Source organism: Xyrauchen texanus, chromosome 33 (assembly GCF_025860055.1).
Source record: "Xyrauchen texanus isolate HMW12.3.18 chromosome 33, RBS_HiC_50CHRs, whole genome shotgun sequence".
NCBI lineage: Eukaryota > Metazoa > Chordata > Actinopteri > Cypriniformes > Catostomidae > Xyrauchen > Xyrauchen texanus.
In genome coordinates this window covers 2,774,022-2,799,308 of record NC_068308.1, presented here as the reverse complement: position 1 = coordinate 2,799,308, position 25,287 = coordinate 2,774,022, and positions in this window count along the sequence as shown.

Genomic DNA, 25,287 nt, shown 5'->3' with positions numbered 1-25,287 from the left:
CTTGAAAGCCTCGGAAGTACAGCAGGTAGAGAAGGGAATGTCTTTGGCTTTCAAAGTTAAAATGAGCCGAGAGCAAAGCAACTGGAGTTCAATGCATTTAACACAGTCTCAATGAGCGCCACTTATATAGAACAGAGTTCACGCCCATCAGACATATGTGTCTTCTGAAGCAATACAGTTGCTTTGGGTGAGAAATATAAATATAAATCAATAAATACATATTTTTTATACTGTAAATCTCTACTTTCACTTCCAGAATGTTAAACTGAAAATGGAGAATTATGTTAAAACATTGACTCAAATGTTGAACTGTTTCTCACCCACACCTATCATATTGCTTCTAAAGACATAGATTTAACCACTGGAGTCATTTGGAATACATTTATGCTACCTTTATGTGCCTTTTGGAGCATGAAAGTCTGGTAATAATTCACTTACTGACCTACAGAGCTGAGATATTCTACTAAAAAACTTTGTTTGTGTTCCACAGAAGAAACAAAGTCATACACATCTGGGATGCATGAGGGTGAGTAAATATTTGGGTGAACTATCACTTGAAATCTGCCAGTACATCCCTACAATGCAAATATCCTACACATGTAATTATCTATTTGTTTAAACTATTTCATGAAAGCCTGAGCGATCAGATCAGCTGAATTAAAACAAGTTCACAGAAACTGAGGTAAGATACAGACTGACATTTTCATTCATATTTCTTGCGAAGATCGAAGTGTTCATTCTGAGTTACTTGTTCTAAATAAATGTTTTAATTAAAACATACCTTTATCTCGTGGTAGGACCGGTTACAATGGTACTGTGACCCGGATGGGAGCGAGGTTTAGGGGGGTGAGGGTAATGGTAGCCAGCTGTTAGGAAGCTGTGCAGTGTGTAAACCTTACTCCTCTGGCCTGAAGAGGCGCAATAGTGACTGACGCTAGGGGCTGTAGCCTTTAGCCTCCTTGTTAGCGCACCCGGCTTCCACGCCAGAGAGGCGAGGCAGACAGAAAAACATGACAAAGCAGCCTCTGACACTGCATTGCTCGAAGTTTCCTTAAAAAAAAAAGATGGTGTTTACCATGTCGGCGCACCTCTGAGTTTTGCCACCAGTGGTGTTCTTTATAGAGCTGCACAAACAGCTTATTATGACTTGACATTCTCCCTATTCAGGGAGAGTTCAGGTCTCTGGCGCATTGTGGCGTTTTGCAGGTCACCTCGATGCATGTTTTACTATTGTTGGTGCCATGCAAGAAGGCTACAATGTCACAACATTAACAAATTACCTTGTTGCGTATGTATTTAAAAATTAAATTGTGGTGTTCACTCCGCAGAGACTGGGCAGCATCCGTGTATTGATTTTCATCAATGATATGCTGCTCTTAAGCACAATCAGAAGTATGCAAGCACAGGGATCTATTGCTCAAGCTTTTGGGTCATTTGCGCCAAATGGTCAATTGGGCATCTCAAGAATGCCTCGTCATAGTTTTATGCACTGCTGTGTGGCTATGCTGCAATTTGGAGAGCACCTTGTTTTCTTGGGTGAATGTTGCACTGGGCAAAGTGGTCAGATGCCGAGTTGTTGCATTGGACAAATAGACTCTGCTGGGCCTTATAAATGGGTACAACAACTTTGCATTCCCTCCAAATTATTACAACAAATACTTTACATTTACATTTACATTTATTCATTTGGCAGACGCTTTTATCCAAAGCGACTTACAAAAGAGGAAGAACATCAGCAAATCATCTTAGGGAGACAGTGGTACAAAAAGTGCCATATTACAAAGTTTCACTATCATCAGAATAGTATACAAAACAGATTTAAGTGCAACAAGAAATGTAAATTATTTATTTATTTTTTTTTAGTGACCGGTTAAGTGCTTTTGGAATAATGTGCAAGGTTTGTGAAAACAGGGAAACTGTGCTGTTTGTTGCGCCAGAGTGCACAATGATGCCCCCCTGTGGAGAATTTGACTGAGAATAGATCTGCTCTCAGAGGCATGAGGCACGATCTGGCATCACGATCTGAGGAGCAAGAAGGCTAACCGTGCATTCAGACCAGAGGCGGCGAGAGCATCAAAATTCGCTCTGACGTATTTCAAATAGGCGGCAATGTTCGTTGAGAATGCTTGGTTTTGTGAACTATATTTAAAGGGACCACAAAACATTCAGACATGTCGACAAGTAGCGTATATCTTCATGAAATATTTTAATATATTATTATTTAAACCATAATATCCACTTCATCAACCTCACCTGGCACACTGACAATTTCAGATACCTTTGTCCATTCATCGTTTTTTTTATTTTATTTATATCCCTGTAAGCAAATAGGGACAGATCAAATATTACGGGAAAACCCGCCACGGCAATCAGTTTCTCCTCCAATTGTCTTCGGAACTAATGTTTGGTGGGAACTAAAGTTTACACGGTTGTGTTCTCTAGACTTCGCTAGAGCGGGGCACTTCAATATTCCAATAGGTTGCCGCCGAACCACGTCAGAGCTCATTACCATAATGTTGACTGCACTTGAACTTTCCTCTGACGCCCACACCACCCAAGACTCGGCGCCGAGAGACACTGGCTGTCATAGAAAATGAATGACTTCCGGTCGATTTCCTCTGGTCTGAACGCACGGTAAGACCCTTCAGTCAACTACTGTCCTGGTCTGGGACTTGGATGTGCTTATGAGTTTCTCATTCCTGCCAGTTGATGCAGTAAGCTTCAACTCATTCCTGTTACTCGTTTTAGCTTCAGTCAAACGTGTTAGGGATCTTCAGGCCCTGTCGGTCCATGATTCTTCCTTAGAATTCAGAACTGCCTTATCAAAAGCCATCCTCAAGCCTTGGGAAGTTTATGTGCCCAAGGTTTTGGCCACTTCCTTAAGGGCTCAGGTTGTAATCTTACATGGTTTCTCTCTTCCTTCCTTTGAATCAGACGAGACAGAGAGACTGCACATGATCTGCCCCATGAGGGCACTACACATGTACATTGACCTTACAATTCAGTTCAGGCTGATGAATCAGCTCTTTGGCTGCTTTGGAGGCTATTCAAAAGATTTGGCCGTCTTCAAGCAAAGACTTTCTCACTGGGTTGTCAACGGCATTGCGCACGCTTATGATTCACAAGGCATGCATTGTCCCATTAGTGTTGAGGCCCATTCTATCAGGAGCATGACCTCCTGGGCTATCAAAGAGATATTTCTTTGTTCAAACACCAGCTAAGTGTTGAGTACTTTACTCACAAGGTTGTACCTCCAAAAATATTTTGGAATTTACCAGCTGAGGTAACTGCATTCCACGCTGTTTCCTTTGTTAATGAATCCTTATAAAATTAAACTTGAGGGTCACAGAGCACTTTGTTTCTCCACAGTCAGTCTTGTGTTATCCATCATCAATACAATACAAGAAACATTTTGTGCACAGTTTACATGGTATTTACTCCAGTAACACTTTATTTTACAGTATCTGTTACACATATTAACATATGTTATTAGAATTAGCCTACTGTAGTAATAACAATAATAACAATATGTAAGAACAAGCAGCTCTACAAAATAATTTAACAGTAATTAAACATACAGTTCATTAGTATTATTCAGTAATTACCTATATAACACTAACATGAACATTGTAAAACAAAGTGTGACAATTTTTTATAAGCTCAAGAGGTTCAAAATAAAGCAGTGTAATATAACTCATTTAATACAGATTGGGCTCTTTTACTTCTCTTATACTGTATAGCAAATGTTTTAATTAGATCTCCATGAATATATAAATGTTTATTTACTATATGTTGACACCAAATAATCTATGGCCACATAGAGTTCACAATGGTTTCTTTGGTACTTATGAATGGCACAGAAAGACTGAATGTAATTTGGATGTAATTATAATGTAAATGTAAATGGCTGACCTAATGGAGTGTGTGATCTGGCTTTGTCTTGTAAATGATTGTGATTTCATGAGAAGACTGTGATTAGACATTGAGTGTGCAGCAGGTTATTCCCTCTGAGGATTTCCCAGTCCTTTTAAAGAGACAGCGCACATTGTGTGCTCAAAACGCAGCACTTTTGATCATGAGGAGGTGGATTCAGTGGATTTTTACAGTTTTGGAAATAATTGTTTTGTGTTAAAAATGTGTTTCTGCTATTTCACAGATTCATTATCTCCTGGTTATTTACAGGTTTATGGTTTAGAGCAATTTTGTCAATGTTTAAATAGAGCAATCTTCTTTGTGTCATGTCTAAGACAACCCTAACTGTAGTAAAATCACTGTTCACTGTAAAAATGAAAAGATACTCAAGCTACGATTTGGGGTCCCTTACTTGCCACACCAGCAGGATCCTCTGGAGATACTCCAGATGCCCTTTAAATGAGCCTCAACAGAGTTTTCCCTGCACTGAACATTTTTCAAAGGCCACCTAAACAAAATTTCAGATTCACCGAATGCAAATTTAATGATATTGATCTCGCATTCATTGCTTTGTAAGTGCTAAATTTGCCTCTCAACCGAAACACGTTTCTGCATGGCACGATTGAAGTCTGGTTTCATGTGTTGCGCAAGCCACCTCACAAACAGAAAATATGGAATTTTGCGCCAGTGACACACTCCTTATACAGTGAGGAAAATAAGTATTTGAACACCCTGCTATTTTGCAAGTTCTCCCACTTAGAAATCATGGAGGGGTCTGAAATTGTCATCGTAGGTGCATGTCCACTGTGAGAGACATAATCTAAAAAAAAAATCCAGAAATCACAATGTATGATTTTTTAACTATTTATTTGTATGATACAGCTGCAAATAAGTATTTGAACACCTGAGAAAATCAATGTTAATATTTGGTACAGTAGCCTTTGTTTGCAATTACAGAGGTCAAACGTTTGCACACACTGCAGGAGGGATTTTGACCCACTCCTCCACACAGATCTTCTTTAGATCAGTCAGGTTTCTGGGCTGTCGCTGAGAAACACGGCGTTTGAGCTCCCTCCAAAGATTCTCTATTGGGTTTAGGTCTGGAGACTGGCTAGGCCACGCCAGAACCTTGATATGCTTCTTACAGAGCCACTCCTTGGTTATCCTGGCTGTGTGCCTCGGGTCATTGTCATGTTGGAAGACCCAGCCTCGACCCATCTTCAATGCTCTAACTGAGGGAAGGAGGTTGTTCCCCAAAATCTCGCAATACATGGCCCCGGTCATCCTCTCCTTAATACAGTGCAGTCAGCCCTGTCCCATGTGCAGAAAAACACCCCCAAAGCATGATGCTACCACCCCCATGCTTCACAGTAGGGATGGTGTTCTTGGGATGGTATTCTTCTTCCTCCAAACACGGTTAGTGGAATTATGACCAAAAAGTTCTATTTTGGTCTCATCTGACCACATGACTTTCTCCCATGACTCCTCTGGATCATCCAAATGGTCATTGGCAAACTTAAGACGGGCCTTGACATGTGCTGGTTTAAGCAGGGGAACCTTCCGTGCCATGCATGATTTCAAACCATGACGTCTTAGTGTATTACCAACAGTAACCTTGGAAACGGTGGTCCCAGCTCTTTTCAGGTCATTGACCAGCTCCTCCCGTGCAGTTCTGGGCTGATTTCTCACCTTTCTTAGGATCATTGAGACCCCACGAGGTGAGATCTTGCATGGAGCCCCAGTCCGAGGGAGATTGACAGTCATGTTTAGCTTCTTCCATTTTCTAATGATTGCTCCAACAGTGGACCTTTTTTCACCAAGCTGCTTGGCAATTTCCCGTAGCCCTTTCCAGCCTTGTGGAGGTGTACAATTTTGTCTCTAGTGTCTTTGGACAGCTCTTTGGTCTTGGCCATGTCAGTAGTTGGATTCTTACTGATTGTATGGGGTGGACAGGTGTCTTTATGCAGCTAACGACCTCAAACAGGTGCATCTAATTTAGGATAATAAATGGAGTGGAGGTGGACATTTTAAAGGCAGACTAACAGGTCTTTGAGGGTCAGAATTCTAGCTGATAGACAGGTGTTCAAATACTTATTTGCAGCTGTATCATACAAATAAATAGTTAAAAAATCATACATTGTGATTTCTGGATTTTTTTTTTTAGATTATGTCTCTCACAGTGGACATGCACCTACGATGACAATTTCAGACCCCTCCATGATTTCTAAGTGGGAGAACTTGCAAAATAGCAGGGTGTTCAAATACTTATTTTCCTCACTGTAAATGCATGGAAAACGTAAGTATTAGGGATAAGTAAGATTGACCGATTCGCATCGGTGCATCGGCATAATACTTAATGATGTGATGCATTGATTTAAAAAAGTGTGCATCAGATACAAGTTGGCATTTGTATCGTGATGCATAATTTCTAACATATTTGCATCGGTAAAAACAGATTTATTTATATATAATTATTAGTACATGCTCTATAATTTGATTTGGGAATTACCAATAATTTTGACCAATATTTTATATGTAGATTGATTTCTCCTCTCTAAATAGTTTCTCAAGCGTGTTCTCATCACCACTGCTGCTACGTGAACATGACATATCACAACACTACGGAGACTGATGCGTGTCCTGAGAGTCACATAGAACAGGGGGGCCCAATACGTCAAACGCGATCTACCAGTTGATTATTATATATTTTTTAATTAATTAGAAGATCAATTCCATGTAGGGATACATGCAGTATTCCCAAGAAGCATTTTTTTTTTTTAACGAAATTGTGTTTTTTAGTTGGTAGATCTTATTGAGTTGGTCATTTAAATGTAGATCATCATGCAAAAAAGTGTGGGCACCCCTGACATAGAATATAGATTAACATGGCAGAGGCATGTCGAGTTCATTCCATGTGGGGGTTGGTCTCCGCCAAGGCTGCGCTTTGTCACCAATCCTGTTTGTGATATTCATGGACAGGATATCGAGGCGTAGTCGGGGTGGGGAAGGTGTGCGGTTCGGTGGGCTGGGGATCTCATCGCTGCTTTTTGCAGATGATGTTGTCTTCATGTCATCATCGGTCCGTGACCTTCAGCTCTCACTGGATCGCTTGGCAGTCGAGTGTGAAGCAGCTGGGATGAGGATTAGCACCTCTAAATCTGAGGCCATGGTTCTCAGCAGGAAACCGATGGAGTGCGTACTCCAGGTAGGGAATGAGGTTTTGCCCCAAGTGAAGGAGTTCAAGTACCTCGGGGTCTTGTTCACGAGTGAGGGACAATGGAGCGGGAGGTTGGCCAGAGAGTCGGGGCAGCAGGGGCGGTATTGCACTCGGCTCTATCGCAACGTTAGTCACGTAAAAGAGAGCTGAGCCGAAAGGCAAAGCTCTCGATCTACCGGTCAATTTTTGTTCCTACCCTCACCTATGGTCATGAAGGTTGGGTCATGACCGAAAGAACTAGGTCGCGAGTACAAGCGGCCGTAATGGGCTTCCTCAGAAGGGTGGCGGGCTTCTCCCTTAGAGATAGGGTGAGGAGCTCAGTCATCCGTGAGGAGCTCGGAGTAGAGCCGCTGCTCCTTTGCGTTGAAAGGAGTCAGTTGAGGTGGTTTGGGCATCTGGTAAGGATGCCCCCTGGCTGCCTCCCTAGGGAGGTGTTTCAGGCACGTCCAGCTGGGAGGAGGCCTCGGGGAAGACCCAGGACTAGGTGGAGAGATTACATCTCCACACTGGCCTGGGAACGCCTCGGGGTCGCCCAGTCAGAGCTGGTTAATGTGGCTCGGGATAGGGAAGTTTGGGGCCCCCTGCTGGAGCAGCTGCCCCTGCGACCCGACTTCGGATAAGCGGTTGAAGATGGATGGATGGATGGATGGATGGTTGGCAGAGGCAGAGCTGCCACCAAATAATTACAAATTCAATGTTTGGAAACACTTTGGGATTTATAAGAGAGATGGAGATTTTGATAAACCCATGCAGTTTGTAAAATATCTCATGCTGCTATTAAATATACAGGCAGTATGACAACACACTTGAAGCACGGATATGAAAGCACATTCGTCTGCTGGCAAGTTACAGAACATTTCTTCATTGTATATCCCTGAGCATACTTAAATTGTCTCACTGTTAATTGTTCCATTGTCTTGTTACATTGTTATCAGTCTTGTATTTTCATTGGTGTCAAAGTATTTATAGCCCATATGTTTGCCTTTGTCTTTTTTGAGTATTGTCTATGTAATATCATTTCATGATTCATGCTAAGTCTAAGTCAAGTTTAAGTCTATGTCAAGTCGTTATGTTGTTATGCATTTGGATTCACGTTTTGGATATATCACTTATGTAAATAAACTGCACTTGTGTTCCCACTTCATCATCGTCTCTTCGTCTGCTCCAGTGTCATTGTGCCTGCCAACAATGTTACAGAATACTCGATAAAGACAAAGGCAAACATAAAACCTTTGAATACTTTGCCAAAAATACTTTGACATGGGTAACAAGTTAACAAGACCGCCAATGAAAATACATGACTGATAACAATATAACAAGACAATGAAACATGAACCAATAACAAGACAAGAAAAATAAACAAAGGAACCAATGAGAAACTAGAACTGATAATAACATAATGAAACAATACTCCAATGAAAACAAGACACATGAACATGGAGGGAAAACAGGTCATCACATGACTAGGGAAACAGGAACTGAACTTTTCATAATAAAAGACATGGAGTCAAAACACGAACCAACAGAATAAACATGACACAATCATTCAACACTGACATGTACCAAATGGCAAAAATGATGCCTCCACAGGGCACTCCAATGGGAGAGAAATCATGCTATCTAATCTACAGGGTTAGTGAAAAAAGCCTAATATCTTCAAAAACAATTATAATATGCAATTCAATTGTGTGCCACAGCATTCCATTTTAATTAGACCACTTGCATTTAATATAATTTGAACTGTGTTGTCTTTATTTTCACACATTCACAAATTGAAGGTTAGGATTTGTGAATTGCCTAAGTATTGTCTTTTGGGCTTCATTCTTTCATTGCACTGGCTTTCTCGTTTTGTTGACCTCAAAAGCTGGAATAATGCAGGAATACACTACCTCACTACCTTGACCATTTAGAGGCTCAGTAGAAATCAGCCAATAAAGGTTTAATAAATACATTATAATGTCAAACAAGTCCATAACTAGTCACTTACAAGTGTAATTAATAGTCATGAATTATTGTCTAATTTCTGATCACTAATAATAATAATAATAATAATATATATATATATATATATATGGTTGAGGTGACATGGTCTTTTATGGTTCAGAATATCAAACACAAATCTCAATTTGTCAAAAAACATTTTTTAAATTGTTCAGAACATGCTGCTTTATGTGAACATATTGAGCATTCATGCAATTCATCACTTACCTTTTAAATTATTTTCAACCAAACATGATAAAATGCAACTCTCCTCAATAAAGTACAGAATGATAACACAGATGTCTATTTGTGAGTCTGATATTTTCAAAGTCCAGGCATAATATTTTGAGTCAGTTCTGATCATAAAGCTTTTGTCCCAGAAATGGATATCATATGGTGTGACACTATATTGTGATATTTAATCAGGCAATTAGTTGCAAACCCTTGGGGAGGAGGGGTCCTTGTTTAACCAGGAAGTACTGAAAACACCTCAGAAGGACATGGAAGGATTACAAGGTGAGCTGTCTCTTGTCATTTTTTCAATAAATCAAATCTTTTTGGCACTCCCACTTCAGTACCCTTTCCCAGTGTCTTTTAGTGTGACACTTTTTACATAAAAATGCCTACTTTTAAATCTAAGTTACCAATCTTGTGCTAAGTGTATGAAACCTCATATGGTTCGACAGGTTTTGCTTGTCACTCCATATGATTCATTCTTCACACCATATGATATGAACTGTATTTTCCAACTCACAGAATAATTATCAATTTGAGCTAACAATTTATCCTTGTATTTTATAACTAATAGCTAAGCTTAATGTATGTTTTGTCCTTTTTAACACTTTTTTTTGTCTATCATCACATGAAAACAAGTGAACTAGGCTGAAGCCAAGTATTATAGCTGGGCCTGCCTTAAACACCTTGCTAATCTGGGTTTGATTAATTTTCTTATTTTAGCTGACCTCTCACAGTCAAAGTAGCATATTATTTTACATTAGCGCCAATTGAAGAAGACTGTACCTACACCATTTGTCATACTACTTACTCACATGTGTGCTTCCCTTTTGTTTTCTCAGCTTGAGGCAGATAGAGTAGAAAGATCACAGAGGTACAGGGAGAGAATAAACGCAGATCCTGCAAGGAGAGAGGAAGTCCTGAGAAAAAGATGAACAAAGTAAATAGAAATGTTACAGTAGAGTAGTAGGCAGACCTCGGTCAAATATCCCGGTGGTGCAATTATTGGTCCACCAACATCACCACCACCAAGCCCTTGTCGAGCAGACATAGAGAAGCTTAAGACCCAGTTTAGATGGCAGAAAAATAGAAAAAAGGTGCTAATGAGAAAAGTCTACAACGAAAAATGGAAGGCTACGAAATATAGAAAACAGAGTCAAAGAATAAAGCTATCAGTCAGTAAGAAACACCACTTGCCACCATGCAAAAAGTTTGGGAAGTCGAAGACATATCAAGTAGAGTCCTTTCTGCTGTTGGACAAAAACAGCATTCTTCTCCCAGGGAAGAAGGAAACAATATTCAGGAAAGAGAAAAAGCAAAGAAGAATACTTACGAGCTCTCTAAAAGATCTCCATAAGGCCTACATGCAGAAATGTTAGAGTGAACACGGCATGTCCTACAGGCAGTTTACAAGCTTCAGACCTTTTTATATAACAGAGGCAAAGCCAAGTGACTGCAACACATGTGCATGTTATCAACATGCAAATATCTCTCTCCTGATTGATAGTCTTGCAAAAAGTGGCTTGGTCCCCACAAAAAGCCTTTCTGCACTCCTTTCAAGTATAACGTGCAATAGAGAAGATGAATGATGCATGCATCGACTGCTTTGACCAGGTGCAGCTTAGTGTCCACAGTCCCACTGACACTGCAACATGGGAGCAGTGGCAAAAGGAGGACGTTCTGGTTGGAGAGAAAACCTACAAAATTTGGGTTAAAAAAAACAAAAGGGGGACTGGAGAAAATTGCAAGTCACCAGTTTAACTGGCTTCACCAGGTGCAGCAATTCAGACATATCAAAGAGAACCTTAAAAACAATGAGATGGTCTTGCATATTGACTTCTGAGAAAATTATGCCTGTAAACTAAACACTAGCCTTTCATTTCGGTGGCAATAGACAGCAGGCAACAATACACACAGCAGTTGCCTACTCAGTCAACGGCTCCCAGTGTTGTGCCACAATTTCAAAGTCCTTACAACATGATGAACATGCAGTGTGGGCACACAAAAAGCCAGTTATAGATGATTTCCAGAAAAGAAATGACCATGCAATCGACACCCTGCATGTCCTGAGTGATGGGCCAGCAACTCAGTATCGCAATCGAGCAAACTGCAACTTCTCAGAGCGTTCTCATGGAAAGGGTGCACCTGATGGTGTTGGACGAGTGTTGAAGAGTAAGGCAGACATGCATGTCCTTGGAGGCAGTGACCTTCAAACCCCAAAGGATCTGTATGATTATTTACAGAAGTGCTCTGAAAACGTCACAATCAAGTGGATCAAAGAAGAAGAGATCTCTGCCATGGATGAAATGCTCCCTCCTTCAGTGCGTCCCAGGTGTCTAAATAGTATCTAAAACTATTTTCACAAAGAAGATGCTTTTGTTCCATCGTTATTTGCACTGTGCCATCTATCACTATTTGCTCTTAGTGCAAATAGCCTCTGCCAAAAGTTAAATTACAGTCATTGATTGTGGTAATCTGTTTAATTAACTATCAAATGAGTCAAACCTTTTATTAAGATATGTATACTTGAAATAGCATTTTTTGTATGTACTTTGTTACAATATAGCACAACGATTACCCAAGAGTGTGTGTGTGTGTGTGTGTGTTTCTGTCAGTGATGTGCTCCTGACTCCTGGCCAGTTCAGAGGAATGGTGGATTCAAAAGTCTCTGTCAGAATGATGAAACTATTATCAGCATCAGGACTATATCAGACAGACACACACACACACACACACACACACACACACACACACACACACACACACACACACACACACACACACACACACACACACACACACCAGAGTTCAGGTGGATCCTTAAAATGTCTTCAATTAAGTTTTCCAAAATTTAAGGTCAAAGTCTTAAACATCTTATATGATACAACAAAAGTCTTAATAATCATTGAAAGAGGTCTTAAATTTGGGGCGGAAAGACGGGAACCTTGATATAAACTTATGTGATTATCAAACTTCAAAAGAATACAATTTCATTAATTAAATTAATACATGCGCTGCGTCCTTCAGAGTGAAAATGCAGCACTGTTGTATTTTCTCCAATCACGCGGGAGATTGTGAGAGTTTTCAGCTGTTGTAGAGCAGTTCACAATCATTAAGCCATATCAGACATTTATGACAAGCTATCACTAAAGATCAGCTGATGATGATGATCATGTTGTGTTGATGAAATATGACAATGTTTACTTTTAATTGTTTATATTGTAATACGCTGTAGAGCATTGTAGGAGAGCACATTTTATATCCCTTGTTTGAATGAGCAGCTGGAAGCAGTGTGGCGCACACATAAAACAAATAAGAGTCCCTGGTGTATTTCAAAGTTATAGTGCCTTTGAAGTTAAAAGTTCCCTGCTATGAATCAAAGGCCATGTTGAATGTGTACCCCTGCCTGTTTAAGAGTCCATGATCCATGATTTATTTTGAGATAGTTTTGTTTTGGTATGGGGATACAGTATTCGTTTTATTTGTTAAAATAAGTCCAAAACTCTCCATATACATAATGAATTTGTATACTGTACAAACTACATTTTGCTAACCCTTCCCCTAAACCTAACCCACACATTTTCATGTTTTTTAAGCGATTTGAATTATGGGGGACACTAGAAATGTCCTCATAAACCACATTTATTGCATAATACCCTAGTAAATAAATATTTGTATATCATCGTATACAACCTAAACCCGCCAACACACACACACACACACACACACACACACACACACACACACACACACACACACACACACACACACACACACAGAGAGAGAGAAAGGTTTTTCTTTGAGCATAAAATCACCCCTTACCCATGGTAAAATTACTGTAATGCACAGATCTCATGGTTTTTTAGATGATGGTGACAAAATACCTTTTATACACTTGTGTATAGTTGCTTCTCACACTATCATGTTAAAGAACCAATTGTGAGTCTAATGGAGGATCAACATCTACTAATATCAGAGTCTAAAAGTTGTTTGTTCGTAAATGAAAACTAAGATTATTACTTATGATAATAGACATCTCTATTGATCTCTGCTCTGTAGATCAAAAACCCAGGGACCTGCTAACCAGACAATTCTTGCCTTTTTGCTTACCCATTTGCTCCAAAAGCAAAATAAAAAATCCACTATTACACTTTCTATCAGGAAGACTTGCAGACTTGAGTGAAATATTTGATGACATTTATTTGATGAATATTAAACAGAAAGTAATCTCTCTAAGGCGTAGTCCCCGTCTGGCGGTCCGAAGAAGTTGTACTCGGAACTGTCATATCCTGCCGGAGATAGGAGGACGGGACTCAACTGGTGGTGGTGGGGTGGTGGAGGTTGCCGTGTTAGCACACTGAAACAGCAATGTGATAGATTGTGAGCAGACTTATAAAGCAATGGCATACATGTGATTGGCTGGGAATTACCCAGCTAATGGTGCGATGATGTGCAGCTGCTAGTCTTCCTGCTAGAACTACACTGCGCTTACATTTCCCACAAAATAAAAATAAGAAAATATATAGAGAGCGGTGGATTACAGCAGTCAGAAGCACAGATTTTCTTTCACTCTCTCAGCTCTTATTAGTCACACGTTAAAAAAAACTGATTCCAGGGTAATATAATACAAAGTAAAATGCTAAAATGTTACACTTATTAGTTTACACTAGATTTATAAAGATATATTGCTAATACAAAAAAGTTTGCTAGATTTACACTGCTAAATATGGTCGGAAACGTGTAATCAGAGTCTCTGAAAAGGGTCCATTGTGACCAGTAAACACCACGAGAGCATCACTTACAGTAGAGATATGTCCAAAAATAAGGGAGATGTATCCCCTACAAGCTACAAAACTGCTCCAGGGATAAATAATTAGTATCAATGGTTTATTAACTGTATTTGGGATTTTTTTGTTTCACAAATCACTAATTATTAAGCAACAGCCTAAAGATACTGTGCTGTTATTGCTGTTATTAGTGATATTTTGACAAACATACACTGATGAGGCTAAATATTATGACCACGTATAGGTGAAGTGATTAACATTAATCATATCCTAACAAGGCCACATGTCAAGGTCTGGGTAGATAGATCGTAAGCAAACAATCAGTTCTCATAGTCAACGTGTTGACTGCAGGAGAAATGGGCAGGAGAAAAGTCCTGAGTGACTTTGACAATGGCCAAATTGTTATGGCCAGATGAATTGGTCAGAACATCTCTGAAATGACAAGGCTTGTGGGGGGGTCCCAGTCAGAAATGGTGAATACCTTCTGACAGTGGTCCGAGGAGGGACAAACCACACACCGGTGATAGGGTGTTGGGCACCCAAGGCTCATCAATGCGTGAGGAAAACGAAGACTATCCTGTCTGGTCCGAACTGACAGAATGTCTACTTTGGCACAAGTCACAAAAAATTGTAATGATGGTTACAGGAGGAATGTGTCACAACACACAGTGCATCGCACCCTGCTGCGTGTGGGGCTACGTAGCCGCAGTCCAGACAGAGTGTCCATATTGACTCCTGTCCTACAATGGACAATGAGCAGTGGAAGAAAGTCACCTGGCCCGATGAGTCCCGTTTTCTTTTACATCATGTGGACGGCCATGTCTGCCTGTACCGTTTATCTGGGGAAGTCGTGGCACCAGGATGCACTGTGGGAAGACGACAGCCAGTGGAGTGTGATGCTCTGGGCAATGTTCTGCTGGGAAACCTTGGGTCCATTCATGTGGATGTCAATTTGACACCTAAACATCGTTGCAGACCAGGTACACCCCTTCATGGCAATGTTGTTCCCTGATGGCAGTGACATCTTTCAGCAGGATAATGCACCCTGCCACACTGCACACATTGTTCAGGAATGGTTTGAGGAACATGATGAAGAATCAAGCTGTTGCCCTAGCCTCCAAATTCCCTGGGATTTGTGGGATGTGTTGAGCCAACAAGTCTGGCTCCACCATGCAAATTAGAGGACTTAAAGGATCTTCTGCTAATTTCTTGGTGCCAGATAACACAGGAAACCTTCATGGCCTTGTAGAGTCCTAGCCTCGGCTGGTCAGTGCTGTTTTGGTATGCAGAGGACCAACAGCATATACATTTAATTTATTATTAGAGCAGGTGGTTATAATGTTTTGACTCATTGCTGTACATATCTGATTTAAATCGGGGTTGTTGCAAAATAGCCCTGGGATGAGTAACTGATGAGAGCATCAGGAGAGTTGGCATGTTTGGAGTGATTGAGACTAAGAGCAAGTATTATCATTCAAACTCTCTGTTTTGCTCAACACACCATCTGCCTATCATGACACGTTACATCACATACACTCAGATTTGTATTTGCATCTTTATTAGTTGTTTAATTTGTTTTCACATCCATTTTATGTTACTTTGTCCTCTCCGTCTCTAATTGTACAGTGAGTATGAATTACTACCGTAATGATTCTTGAAAATGTGCACCTTAATATTCATACACATATAATTGTTATGCATTTTAAAAAAACACAGGCATATTCATCTGAATTACAGCATTTCTGAAAGTGTAATTTTGTGAATGCTTAGAATTGCCAATAATTCACCCTGCAGTGGCTGCAATGTTGTGCTTCGAGGGCTGAGCAAGTGCTCATGCATTAGAGTAGCATTTGTGCCTACTGCAATGAAAAAATATCGGCCCGGAATCTAGACATAATCGGCCAATCGCTTATCACAGATACAATATGAAGATAGGCCGATTGCAATCATGGCCAATCCATCGGTGCATTCCTAACATTAAAACTGCAATACATAAATTTGTGCTTACTAGCGATATCTGTGGTGTAAAGTTAAAATTGCAAGCAATTGCAGGAGAACATATTACATCAGTCGTGTTCTGCACGGCTCTTCTGGTGGATGAATCTCTTGATTTGTGCTTACCTGGACATCGCCTGTGTGCGATCATGACTGGGAGATATTCAGAGCCGGTGTCATAACATGCTATATTCATGTTGATATTATGTTATACAATTAAACATTTAAAACTAAAATATTATTGTGACTTGCATTGATGAAGATAAAAAACACTCTTATTGACATATTTTGAATGAATGAATGTTACACTTATAGCTCATTTACTTAGAGAACAGGGGGTTCGATCACCTCAGTCACCATCAGTTACCACACAAACATGAAACATATGTCTAAAGCTTAAAATGTCTACAGTAAAATAATTCAAATTTAAAACAAATATTCTCCTGCAATGCAATCTGTATGAAACAAAGTGAAGTACAGTTTCTCCTGGCTCAGCTAATTATCCATAATGTGATCACACCCACGGGCAGAGGGCGCCATTCATATGCTAATGTGCTGAGACGATCAAATCAAATGGTAAACGCCCCCGACTGAGTCTTAAAAACAACAAGTTAATTCACTTATCTGCACGTTTGAAAGATCGCAAGATAAATAGGCGAGGAAACTCCTATATAGTGACGAAGAGTTTTCCTCAGAAGAAGAGCGGGACTAAAATTAAGTAAAGTCTTTATGTAAAGAAAATGTATATCATATTACTTCTTTTAACTTAAAACTTTAAGTTAAAAGAGGGGAGGGGAGGGTCTTTGTCTCCTCAGGTGTGAATTACAATAAATATTCATGATAGTTCATGCCTCCTCGCATATGACCTTTCTAACACTAAAAGTGTCTTACCAAAGATAGATTACTATATTGTTTTGTATAAATGAGTGATCAGGATGGGTTTCACATAATTTTGTAGCAACAATGCTAGGCTACAAGATCCAGTTCTCAAAAGTCTTGTGGACAAATGCTGAGTGTGTGTTATATGGCCTTATTTCAATGACATAAAATGTTAGTTTTTTCAGAAACCATGCATAAATGTTATTTTCTCAAAAATACAAACATGTTCACACATGTTGCTCACATATTATTGTAGCCCAGTTTGTGTTGAATACAGTGTTATCAGACTTTAGTCATTAATGTGTTTTTAATCAACTGAAAAAGCACAAATGTCAAGGCATGTCAAAACTTCTCCAGGGTTCAAAACACCCTCAGACCTCAGAGGGTTAAGGATATAAGCCAGGACATAAGCCAGAGATTTCGTTGCAAATCCAACCCGACAGCTCAAAATACAACACATTTTTATAGAGTTACTGTAGTGAATTGTGGTTTTGAACACTGATTGTTTATGTACTCAATCAATAATGGCAATTTGTTAATTTTGAACCAAATAGCATAACATTTTATTTTTTTTAACAAATGTGTGTAGAAATCGGGTTTGGTGGGTTGTTTGGAAAAAAAAGAAAAAAAAAAAAGGCTTTAATGACTTAGGTTTCTTTCCACAAAACTTATACACATAACATGTTCAGCACTTTTCTGGAACACTGAGTTCTCTTGCGCCAGTCTCTTCCCCGAGGCTCTGTAGCTGCTGCCTTTTTATGCCGCTCTCCCCATGCTTACTGAAATTAGACACAGGTGTTAGACAACTTTCAGATGTAAGCGCCTTTACCGCTTTCCTCTCCTGGACGGGCGCTTGACCACGCCCCCGCTGCCACATCGATATTCTCAACTCTCTTGGAATCAGACAAAATATGACAGCACCAACTCATTGCCATAATAATAGGCTAGATTTAATTCTGTCATATGGATTTGATATTGATACTATAGAATTCTGCAGCAGAGCAATGACATCTCAGATCATTACCTCGTCTCTTGTATGCTGCAATCAACTGTTACTCAATCTTCACCACACTAGCATTCAGGTAGAACTATTCTTTAGACCACTAAAGATAGCTTCACCAATAATCTTCCAGAATTATCTCATATACTCAGTAAGGCAAAAAGTCTAGACGAACTTGAAGTAATAACAGAAAATATAAATACTGTCTACTTTAGCACTCTTGATATTGTCGCCCCTCTTCTATTAAAGAAAATTAAAGAAAAAAGCCATGCATCATGGTACAATGATCACACTCATACTCTCAAGATAGCAGCTCAGATAATGGAGCACAAGTGGAAAAATACAAAATTAGAGGTAATTTGCAATGCATGAAAGGATAGTGTCTGTAACTACAGACACACACTAAAAGCTGCCAGGTCAGCATATTTTAGCAAACTCATAGAAAATATGTTTATTCAGTACTGTGGCTAAATTGGTTAGGAATAAAGCCTCGCCTGAACTTGATATTCCGTTGCAGCACAATAGTAATAACTTCATGAATTTCTCTACTGATAAAATTGAAATAATCAGAAATTAAATTGGAATTATGCAGTTGCCTGTCACAGTACCACAGAAAACAGTGTCTCATCATTTTCTTCACAAGCAACTTCAATCCTTCACTGCCATAGGTCATGAAGAGCTAACAAACTTATCGAAACATCAAAAGCCACAACATGTATGTGAGATCCAATACCAACTAAGCTCTTAAAAGAGATATTCCCTGTAATCTCAGAACCTCTTCTAAATATTATTAACTCCTTGCACTGTTCGAGACTCAGACACACTCACTCAGTTTAAGTCTAGATGAAAGACTCATCTATTTAGCCAGGTATACACCTAATTTATCCATCAACACACAATTAGTCTGCTTTGGTTAGGTCTTGCCGGAACCAGAAACATTTATCATGATCTACATATAACTCTGCAAAAAATTTTATGGCATCTAAACTAATATTATTCTATTTGTTTCCCTGTCTCAACCTTGCGATTCATATCCAGAGGTTACCAGAGCTGGCCAGATCCAGCTCCGTTCCTGCTTGGTGTCGGACTCCACTGCTACGTGTCGCTGAGTGATGATGACTCAAATGCAGCCGGTGCCAGCCAGACATCACTTCAGTCTATTATGATGGACTTCAGAGGATGAACTGATACCAACTCCAACCATAAGAAATGGGATACATCATATGCCACTGCCTGAACCTTGGACTTAGAATAGACCTCACCTTACCTGCTGGTTGAACTGTGATGCATCTCTCTGATCTCTACCTGCCTCACCTTGGTCTAATGATGGACTACTCTTAAAATTGAATATTAGACTATCAATTAATTGCCAACAAAAGCCTTCATCAGCCAACTAATAAAGGAAAACGCATATGCAGTTAATCCAGGATGAACTTCAAAAACACTGGTAATCATACAAAATCTTTGTTTAAACATTGGCCCTCAACATTTACTTAGTTTAATCATTTTAAACCATGGCTTGTACAGCACATAAATAACTAATATTGGCATCATATTCATGCTGTTTAGCCAGAGGGGAACTGGCCCCCACAGTGAGTCTGGTTTCTCCCAAGGTTATTTTTCTCCCATTAACAAACATCTTATGGAGTTTTGTGTTCCTTACCACAGTCGCCGTCGGCTTGCTCACTGGGGTTCTAAATACAATTATTATTTAAAAAAAATTTTTTTATACACAATTTACAATTATACAAAATGATGACTAAGAATTTATAGATATTACAGTTTCATTTTCTGTTAATGCATGATTTTCTGTAAAGCTGCTTTGAAATTATGTGTGTTGTGAAAAGCACTATACAAATAAAAATGACGACTTTCACACCAATCTACACTCCATATCCCATAATGATAAAGCAAAAAACTAATTTTTGATAACTGCAATTTTATTCAAAAGAAAAAACTGAAAGAACTGAAAAAGTGTGTGTGATCAAGGAGGAAAACAAACCTGATTCAGTTACACAACTTCTGTCCGGAGGAATGGGCCAAAATTCCAGCAACTTATTTTGGATACCCAAAATGTTTGACCAAAGTTAAACAACTGAATGTCAATGCCACCAAATATTAACAAAGTGTATGAAAACTTCTGAACTACTGGGAATGTGGTGAAAGAAATAAAGCTGAAATGAATCATTCTCTACTATTATTCTGACATTTCACATTATTAAAATAAAGTTGAGATCCTAACTGACCTAAGACTGGGAATGTTTTCTAAGATTACATTGAGGAATTGTGAAAAACAGAGTTTAATTGTATTTGGCTAAAGTGCATGTAAACTTCTGACTTTGACGGTATATATACACACTGCATATATTATGCATTCATTTTAATATAGAATTTAAAATTGTATATTGTTTGTTATATTCCCATATCATTGAAAGTAAGCCTTCAATCAACAGCAATCCATTTTGCAATTGAGATCACAGGATGCGTTTTTGCAATCTTGCTATTTTTAATTGGTAGTCTGTGTAAATAGGAGCATTACAATTTTGGAGCATCTAACTATTTTTCAGAGTTATAAACTCCATGTTTTCAGGATGCTGAATCAAGTAAAAAGTAGTAACAACTTGACAAATTATTTTATTAAGGAATTTACATACACTGCAAAGTTTTACAGTAACTTTTTGCAATAGTACCCTGTATTCTATAAATTAGAGCCTTGTATTTTGCTATGAATTCTGGGAGATGTTATCCAGTCTTAAAGTTTATTGTAGAATTTACGGCAAAGTGTTAGAATAAGAACCATTTATTTGAAAGCAAAATAGTAGTTGTTGGGGTAGCACAGAAATATTTTGTTATTTATTGACATTACATTTTTCTTGTTCAAAGTCAACATAATAGTAATTATTATTACCCTAGTTTGGGAATTTAGACCTTCTTTATCAATAACTTCCATCAAATTTGACCAAAATCTTTCAAATGAAAACATTTGTTAGCTCTATGGAATAAGGGAGAATATAGTATGTTTGAAGTTTAACTTTAAAACAATGTAACTCAAAATAAACACTTTTTGTGTGATTATTGAGTGTAATGTGACATTTATGTGAAAAGATTGTATATTTTGAGTGTTAGGCAACAGAAATGTTAATATTGAGAACTGATATTGAGACAGGTCACATGATTTTGAAATGCATAACTCTTATGCAAATAATTGTGTTGTATGGAATCAAATAGACACCTGCAGACATCAATATTTAGGATACAAATTGAATCAGTGGTGACAATTAATAAAAATAATTTTCAGATGAAAGGACTGAAAATGACAAAACAAGCTGTTAAAAGTGATAACAAATAAAAGCAACATTATAGTGTAGATAAAACCTGCAAGCATTAAATAAAAGAACATCAGCATAATTTATTCATGCAATAATGCATTCTGGGTACCAGCATCATTGGTTTATTATTGCAATTATACAGCACAGTACTGCAGATTCACAGTAACCTTGTGAATTCAGTCACAAGACTAATCACACAACATTTTGTTCACACTAAATTTAAACCCTTGTTTGAGGTAAAACAATAATTATTGGACCCCCTGCAGTACAGTGATTGAACACCTGTTCAAAATTAAACCCCCGATAATCCTCTCAACCTTGTTTTACTCCAAACAAGAGAGATGGCGCTATAAAGCCATTGCAAAGACGGAAAAGTGTCCCGGAGACCTAGGGAGTCAAAGGCAAAGGTGATGATTTGTGCTGTCAATGTTGAATGGGTGGTAGAGTGTGTCTGAAAAACACAGCAGACAAGAGTTACCCTGCTGAACACTTCAACAACATTTCCTTTTGCAATCTTGAGCTGAACCTTAATAAGAAACTTCCCAGGACTAGCACTTTTCAGAACTGAGGGACAACTATATCCATCCCCACAGAAAGGCAGTCAGTATGGGCTAGAGCAATGATGATGTGCCAGAAGAAATATTGAAAATATCAAGTACCCCCACTGGCCCATGGTCTAAAAGAATACCACAAGTCTCCACAGAGTTTAAAAACAACATGGGAATAAGAGATGCCGTGATTTTGATCTTTTAGGGTGTAGGAGGATTCTTCATAGTAGAGAAAGAAAGAAAAGACAGGAGGGGAATCTTAATATAGCACACGTTAGTGCTGCTGTTAATATGGCTGACACTTTGAGGAGGCCTCTAGTGAAAGTATTTATGGGCTTTACTGAGTGTGTCCTCACCTACAGCCTAATGGTGGTCTACCCCAACTCTTAAGCAGACAGTATTCTTTGGTCAGACGCGGACGTGTGATGCAGTTATCTTTATCAGCAGAGTGCTCGAGCACATTCGTTTCTAAACTTATTTGAATGAGCAGAATCCACATGCGCCAGGAATTATTTGCACAAATTAGTGGGTCCATAAGGTGGCAACAATCACAGTTGAGCTGTTGCTGTCACTTAGAAGTACTTGAAGATGTAATTGCCATTTAAAAACAACAGGAGAGGAGTGTTAAACAACAGCAGTTGATGTGCACATCAAAAGCACATGTGTGATGAGGTCATATTTGCATTTGTATAACTCAAGTCCGAAGAATGTAAAGACACCTTTATGTGTCTAAACTCCTGATGAGAAATAGTCCAGTATCTCATAGCAGTTGTAGCATGTATGCGTCAACCATGTATATGCATGCACAGTAAAATAAAGTATAATTTGACAGGTTTGTGTTGAACTCTGTCAAGTCAAATCCAAAGTGTACTTCGGGCTTTAGTCTACCAAGTACCCTATTCCACCCCAACCCCTATTCTAATCCTTAAAGGGGTCATGAAATACAATTTTATATATATATATATATATATATATATATATATATATATATATATATATACTTTTATTATCTTCCCTGAGGTCCACTGATAATAGCAAAAAAAATATTTTACACCAAAATCTTAATTTAGTAATAGATGATCATTTTCCACCCTGTCTCCGGCCCTGTCTGAAATGCTCAGTTTTGGCCTAAGCGCCTCCTAAAAACTTCAACGTTACCACCCACTGTTATGATTGTCTATCATCGTGCAGCCCCAAAAATACAGCCATATTTGAAAGTCAAACAGAAGAGAAAGAGCAAGCTCCACAAAATTACAAAAATACATTTCAGCATTTACATATAATGCACATCCAAACATGCACTATATGGACGGTGTGTCCATATAGTGCATGTTTACATACACTAACAATTAAAAATAGTGAATATGGGTGAAAGAACAGTTTTTTGAGCAGATTATGCTCAAAACATCAAGAAGCAACAGCTGAATCACACAGCATCTTTTAAAAGCAGCGGCAGATACATGGCAGTGGTCAAAAGACAGAAATAATTCAAAATAGTCCAGATGGGTCACCTTTGGTGTTCAGGAATAGTTAGGCCACACTAGGCCTGTCTGTCATGCTCTCCTTCTGAGCATAAACTGAAGCACCAGTGGGCAGGGCAAAGGATGTGATTACGTAAAATAAGAGTTGATGATGTTTTCTTTACTGTAGAGGTGGTTATTAATTAATGGGCCCCCTAGTGATGCAGGATAGTCGTGAAAGTAGAGAACAAGGCATTTTTGCAGATTGGTTTCAATAAATTATTTTCTAAAATGTACAGTATGTTTTTATATTATACTTTTTAAAAATATTTTATATAATGACTTCTTCTTCTGTGTCAAAATATCAAGGAAAATTTGATTCTCCATAACATGACCCCTTTAAATCTACCCCAACTCTGTCTACCTCATTTCCTAGTCAACCCCAACTCTAAATCTAACACAAACCCTACTCCAATTCAGCTCCCAGTCTACCCCAAACCTTAATCTACCCCAGTTTCTTGTCTACCCTAAACTCTAGTCTACTCCAACCCTTAGTAAACCCAAACACAATCTACCAGAAATCCTACTCCACACAACCCCTAGTCCACCCTTTATCAACCCTAACCATAAATCTTCCCCAACCCTTAATCTATACAAAGTCCTAGTCAAGCCCTAGTGTACACCAACCCTTTATCAACCCTAACCCTTACTCTACCCTAAATCTTGGTCTACCACAAACTCTACACCAAAGTCCTGGAAAAGCTGCCCCCAAACCCTCATACACATACAGTGGTTTTGTCTTTGTGTGTAAACAATACTGGACAACATTAGAAGAAAACGGTTATAAAGCAACTAAAGAGCCTGGGAGAATTGTGAAAATGACTTTCCCCAATGCTATTATATACACCTATAATACATTTTTCAGTTTCAACTTCCCAGAAAACAACAGGAAAACAAAATAATCCTCAATTAATGTATTTTAAACCATGGCAACCCTTTACAAGACCTTAGTCCTCTTAGATTTAAAGTTGATCAAATACATTGGACGAGACAGACAGCAGAACAGATATTAGATCTAAAAATAACTTGTGTTAAAATGTGTAGCTGACAGGAAATTTTGAAAGGAAGGAAACAGTGACAGCTCATATTACTGTATTTCAAATGCAAGTTCATAACATTATAGGAAATTACATTTGTACTTTTTAAAATGTATTTGTTACCACACATTTTTAAAAGGCTTAAATGTTATTAAAATGTCTGTAAACCGAATATAAAATGAACTTTCACATCTAGGCTACATATACTTGATGTGTATGTGTAATTAATTGCTTATAAATATACTGGCAGCCCTTTTCCCATCCCGGTTTAATATTTAAAAAATCTGCTCACTTTAACAATAATGCAATGGGTGAATGACATGAGAAGATGGCCAGAGGTTATTTTTAATGACTTTGTATTGTCTCTTGGAGTCTCATGAGAACAGAGACATACCAGTACATCCACAGCATGAAGGTAGAGTCTTGTGGATTTATGAATGAAGTACTTTTGTTCTAAAATGTCCCACCTCTACTTCCAGTTGGGACAGGGGGGATCACCATTGCAACCAGCGTTGAGGTTCAGTGGGATGGAGAAAATCATGTCTTTGTGCAACGCTGTGCACTACTGAGCAAGCCACCACAATATGACAAACCTTTGTAGGGTTATACAATACTGTGCCACCAGACCTGTCTAAGCACCTCCGCCTTTCAACAGCCCAATGGTCCATTCAACCACTGAAAGTGTCCAGCAATGTTTATCATTATAACGCCTCTCTTGCTCAGTCTGGGGTCTGGTTAGTGGAGAGAGCAGCCAGGTTCTGAGAGGATAACCACTGTCTCCAAAGAGTTACAACACAAAAAATAGAATATAAGAAAATGTTACACGTACACAATGACATCCACACTATT